General features: G+C 47.6%; 3 non-coding genes across 3 annotated transcripts; all 3 read left to right on the forward strand.

Moving 5' to 3' along the window:
* Positions 1 to 1,525: 1,525 nt before the first annotated feature.
* On the forward strand, positions 1,526 to 1,598 carry trnav-cac (transfer RNA valine (anticodon CAC)). The gene has a single exon. It is a non-coding gene; the product is annotated as a tRNA-Val (tRNA).
* Positions 1,599 to 2,819: 1,221 nt separating this feature from the next.
* trnaf-gaa (transfer RNA phenylalanine (anticodon GAA)) lies at positions 2,820 to 2,892 on the forward strand. Its single transcript has one exon. It is a non-coding gene; the product is annotated as a tRNA-Phe (tRNA).
* A 109-nt stretch (positions 2,893 to 3,001) lies between these two features.
* On the forward strand, positions 3,002 to 3,074 carry trnav-aac (transfer RNA valine (anticodon AAC)). The gene has a single exon. It is a non-coding gene; the product is annotated as a tRNA-Val (tRNA).
* The last annotated feature ends 2,926 nt before the right edge of the window (positions 3,075 to 6,000 follow it).

Here is a 6,000-nt window from a genome sequence, read left to right on the forward strand (position 1 = left end):
TCAATTTAAACACAAGCTGTCTTTCTGTATGAACCTCTAAGCTGGTTCATACAGAAAATGTAGAAATGCATTAGCCTGATTATGATTAAAAAACACATAATTAAACACGCGTTTGCGATTTAAATCAGAACACGATTTAAATCAATATAAATGTTTATATTGTAACACATACTGTCCAGCCTCCATTTCTCTATAAAAATGTACTCTGTTGCACACACACACTAGAAGCAGGAACCGCTGTCAGAAGGGAAGATATGTTCAAAATATCACAAATATCGATCATGTTGCGATATTTTGAAATATAAAAGTCAATTGATTGTCCATAATATCGCTTACCTATTTTTTCGAAGAAATGTTTGTTAAAAGAAAAGTCCAGCACCAGCTGGATTCGAACACACAACCTGCCAGTTGGTAGTCACGCACCTAGACCAGTAGGCTACAAGACAACTCGCATGAACAGGCAGGCGAAACAGCCCTACACAGCCCTGTCGCAGTACACGGATATAATCATACCGTTAATAAATTCTTTAGATACGCGATTCCATATTATATTCCCTTTTAATCAAATTCTAAAAATATGCTTGTTGACTCCGGTATCGCGTTAGTTAAAGACTTCGAAGCTTACAATGTTTAGGGAGAAATGGAATACTGGTGTGTATTTTTTTCTTTAAGTACCAAGACCAGCTATATACTGTATGTTTATGTTCCAAAATTAATATCGTTTATGGCCTTCACACGCGTTACAGTATGCTCCTATTCTTTTTATGCTCAGCTACTAAGATTTCCTTTCAGTGGTAAAATTCAATATCTACAACGGGCACAGTAAAGACGTTTACAGTAAGTCTTTCTACGACAGACCAACGGACCACGAGTGCCCCTGTCGGTCAACCAATCACGCACCGCGGTACCCCGTGTCATCTTACCTGCGGTACGTGTCTGTACCGCTCACTTTGAATGGCTGCATCTGTAGTTTGCTTGCATGATGCCGGGAACAGCATGGTTGTTTGCTGAAATATGGTCTAGCGGTTAGGATTCCTAGTTTTCAGCCAGGCGGCCCGGGTTCGACATCCGGTATGAGAACGTGTCGTTTTTGCCTCCTGCTTTCCAAAAGATCAGCACCGTGTACGAAGGAGCCGCATTAAAACTACTCGAACGTGCAAAACGTGCGAGAAGAGGGGGCGCTTGTTTCCAACCGAAACTTCTCGCATGTGAGACGAGCTGATCATCGCTGTGGGAGGGTTACTCTGGTAGACAGGGCTGACCTTCAGCAACAGGATTTATAGTCTCCAAGATGATATTTGCACTTTCTGGAGAGGCGATTTTCTCCACTTCAGTAGCCCGATTTTGTCGATTGCGTGGAGAGGGCTGTAGAATGTGGCACCGCCTTTCCTGCTCCATCCATGACAGGCGTGCTGGTCTCTGGAGAGAGAGCACGGTCCATCAGCGCACTCCAATAAACGCACTGGAAGCAGCTGAATCGCATTGGCGAAGCTCAGCGCTGGGCCGCTGGGCACATCTTACCACCGTTTCCGTAGTGTAGTGGTTATCACGTTCGCCTCACACGCGAAAGGTCCCCGGTTCGAAACCGGGTGAAAACAGCCTTCTTTTGTCGCCACGCACAAAAGGGGATTGGGGATTCGCCTAGCGCTGTGATCGAACAGACCCACTCACCTCTTAGTGTGGCGGGATCTGCACAGTGCATGTCGCAGCGCATCCTGCTTTCACTTCAATGCGCGTCCTGATGTACCCCGGTCTCCCGCGTGACAGGTGGGGACAGGTGACAGGTCCTATACTAACGAGGAAGACATCGCTCTCTCTGACCCCCGGCATCGTGTCCCGACCCAGCGTGCTGGAAGCCGACGCATGCTGTGATTCCTTTACGGAGCAGAAATGACAACCGAGGAGCCGAGAGATCATTTCATCATTTCGCGTCTGAACGGAAAACACAAACAACCAACTCGGAATGACTTGCCTTTGACGCTTTTCAAAGCGTTCTTTGTGCACGACGACTGCGCCGCCTAGCAGATACAAATGGGTTGTACAACTTTGAACTAGCAAATGGAAGAGGGCTAAGCCCCCTCTCTTTTAGCCCAGGTTCGATCTGTCTCCCAGAATCACCAGGGCGCACACACACACACCCGTGTCGTTGAAGTGCTCTGCTTCATTTCTAAGGGCATCTCAACATTCACTCCTACCCCGAGTGCAGAAAAGACAGCGTCCGCAGCAACAACAGCTCAGGTCTCTGCACAGGAGCTAAGCTGCCCCCATCTCCTCTGCTCTGCGGCTCCTGCGGAGTGGAGTCCTGCCTGGAGCCGTGTTTGCAGGCGGCGGCTCCCCGCGCCCTGTCTGTGCGTCATTTCCAAGAGCTTCTGGGAGGAAGAGAGAGCCCTCCCACTCGTGGGCTTTTCCACGGTCTGTGTGAGGAGGGTGTGTCCAGTAGCTTATCGAGCGGAAGCCTGGGGTGGCGGAGAGCTGTGATCGTGCAGACCTTGAGGTGTCACCTCTTTGTCTGCTTTCCCGCCCCCCCTCCGCCCAAGCTCTGCTCCAAAGTAGCCCGGCAACCCCTCACACCTGCATGTGTCACAACCTAAGGTGTGGTCATGAGACACCCATGGGGTGTCTTTCTGTTCTTGCTAATTGTTTCCTGCCCGTTGCAGGCAGAAGTCCATGCGAGGAAGATGCGCTGGACAGAGCTCAGAGGGCGCACCTGGGTGGCTTTCCTTCTGAGTGACGTTCCTGCAACACTCTCCCGCTACTCTTGGTGCGCTCATGCCGCAACACAGGAAGGCTGGAGCAGGTGGCTGTGGGCTCCGCGCACTGCCGAAATAGCTCGATTGGGAGAGCGTTAGACTGAAGATCTAAAGGTCCCTGGTTTGATCCCGAGTTTTGACATTTTGTTTCATCGCGCCCTTTGTTCCTCTCTCCAGCGCCCCCTGCCTAAAGTGACGTGTCCCTTTCTCAGCCTGAAACGCAAGCGAGACACCAGCAGCAGTCCCTGCAGGTTTCCGTAGTGTAGCGGCTATCACGTTCGCCTAACACGCGAAAGGTCCCTGGTCCGAGACCGGGTGGAAACAGCCTCGTTTTGCACGCTCCTGTACTTCACAGAGGTCTTGAGCGTCCGGTCATTTGTTCCCAATGTATTTCCGGTGCCTTCGTGCACTCTTGTACCAAACGCACGTTCCTTCTGTACGCGGAGCCGATCATTTGCAATTGGGCTGTGCCAACAGACCAGGACGAGCTCTTTCGGCTCAAAAGCAGCGCAGGACCTGCAAGAACAACAGAAAGATTAGCATCCAGCGGGGGCCTCTTAGTGAGCCCAAGATCTCATCAAGAATCGGCTCCAGCAACAGGGCTGGGCGCATTGTTCCATTCTCCGACCACTCTCGGTGTAAACAAGTCCCTCCTGGTCTCTGCTTGAAATACACTTTCCTGCGTTTGCTTTGGTGTAACTGGCTTCCCCTGCATGGGCGAATGTGAAGAAGATCCTTAGTAAGTCATTGAAGAAAACCGAGAAGAGGTCGGAGTGGCCTCTGTCGTTCATCAACGATCCAGTCAGGCAGTACTCCTCTGTAAAGCACCGTTCGTTCACATCGATTGGCTTTTTTTTGCCTTCATTCGTGCAAGTAGTAAAAGCAGACGCCCCTATTCTGCCATGACCCGGCTTCAAACCGGGGTTGTTGCGGCCACAACGCAAAGTACTGACCGCTATACAATCACGGCGAGTTACCGAGACACATGTGGTAGGACGGAAAAGGCTGTGCTCTCTTCGTGTGACATAATTCGGAAAAGTCCTGACGTTGCATTTCAACTGAGCCCCAGTATACATCGACCCTTCGACACTCCGAGTGACAACTTTCTTGCGTGTTTTCTCATATTTATGTAGTTTGCTTGCATTATACCGGGAACAGCGTGGTTGTTCGCTGCCATATGGTCTAGCGGTTAGGATTCCTGGTTTTCAGCCAGGCGGCCCGGGTTTCAACATCCGGTATGAGAACGTGTCAGTTTTGCCTCCTGCTTTCCAAAAGATCAGCACCGTGTACGAAGGAGCCTCATTAAAACTACTCAAACGTGCAAAACGTGACCGGGGAAAAGTTAACTTGAAGGTAGAAAACGATTTTGGCACGCCTGTAGGGCTTTCGCGAAATCTCTTAGAATTACAAAAACACATGCTTTGTGTATAAAATACATTGTGAATGCTTTCTCAGCCTTCACTTTGTCGTTTTTATGACGTTTTTTTGACCACACTCGAATATTCTTTTGTCCATATCTTCGCAATGGAAGCACAGAACGCCTTTAAACCAAATGCATTTTAAAGACCACGACTTGCGGATATTTCCACAGCCTCTACACCAAACTATCAGTGTGCTAATTATCTTTTTTTAAACCTCCGGTTTTTCATCGATGCGTAATTACGCACGAACTGGAACCTGGGGACCGCTGTGTGCACACGTTCACAACGCGAGAAATACTGTTCAATACGGTCAATATGACCATAGGAAGCAGAAGAGCGCAGTCTCCAATTACCCAGACTGTAAGCACGGGAATAAAGCTTTGTTTGATTTCTGAAACCCCTCCTTTACGTCCTGTTTTCATTCAGGTAAGGGTCAACTATATTGACAATACTACTGACAGCAGGAAGATTAAAATATTCTTTACTCAGCGGCTTATTAAAAACAGCTCCCATGATGTTCCAACCGACTTTTTACACAGAACGCTGACACAGCTTTGTGTTCTGAATCTCTTTTTCTCGTGCTTTTATTTAATGTGGCACAATGCACTGGGATAGGGGTATTCTGTTCACAAACCAATAGCATTTAAATCACAACACCCACAATGCTGCATGTAAGTGTTTTGCACATTAAGCAGGTCCTCTGACTTTTCCCAGCTTTGTTTTGGGTTGTGGCCCCTTTATTTTTTTATGATTTTCTGAAGATAACACTAAAGGTAATACACTGGGATAGGTGGGTCTTTTTCATGGCTCAATAGCAATTCAAATACAACAGCCACACTGCTGAAACCAAGTGTTTTACACACCAGACAGGCCCCCGAACCTCATACAACCTTGCTGTGGCTGTGGCCCCTTTCTTTATGTTTTATGATTTTCTGAAGATAACACTACAGGTAATACACTGGGACAGGTGGGTCTTCTTCATGGCTTCATGATTTTTTTACTGTAATCAAGTGTTGTGCACACAAGGCAGGCCTCCTGACCTTTCACAGTCATGCTTTGTTGTGTGAAACTTTAATTCTCTTTTTAGGATTTTTTGAACATCAAAACTTCCAACTTTCATGGAGATGAACGGGGTGCTCTTCAATAGCTTTTTCATATATACACACAAGCGTATATAACCAAGACACTCAGAACAAACAGAATCAACCTGAAGTCATAGAAAATCAAGAATGCCCCCGAGACACCTGTACCCCCCTCCTGGACCACTCTGGTATCAACACCCCCAAACCAAGCCATACCAGCTAACAAGACTCAGAATCGGTGTAACCCTCCAACTTGGACCAAGAGCAGGATGGGACAAGAACCTGCACCACACTACGCACCCCTCAGACCTGTGGTCAAGGGCTGGTGGAGTAGGGAATATGATCAACGAATTTCTGAAGTTTTCTAAACTCGAAAAAAAATAGTTGGAATGACAATATGTGGTCAACACTGTCAAACAGAGTCCTTGGAGAGCATTGCCCCAGCAACAAGAAATGGTTATCAGTGATTTGGCATGAAGATAGAAAAAAAGTAAGAACCCAAGTGCTTAGGGTGCAGAAAGAGGAGAGTATTGGTAGGGATTCCAAACCAGATGACAGTACACAATCTATAGTCAGTATTTCAAGTCAAAGTGAGGGACATAGTTTGGAAGGCAACACAGAGCTCAGAAGTTCATCAGAAGATACAAAAGATGCATGGGCAGCACACGGCAGCACAGACAGTGGTGACATGTTAGAGGGAGAAACAAAAATCTGTGTAGAATCAGAAAAAAAGCCTGAAGAGCACAG

This window comes from Lepisosteus oculatus, chromosome 14, assembly GCF_040954835.1.
Source record: "Lepisosteus oculatus isolate fLepOcu1 chromosome 14, fLepOcu1.hap2, whole genome shotgun sequence".
Classification (NCBI taxonomy): domain Eukaryota; kingdom Metazoa; phylum Chordata; class Actinopteri; order Semionotiformes; family Lepisosteidae; genus Lepisosteus; species Lepisosteus oculatus.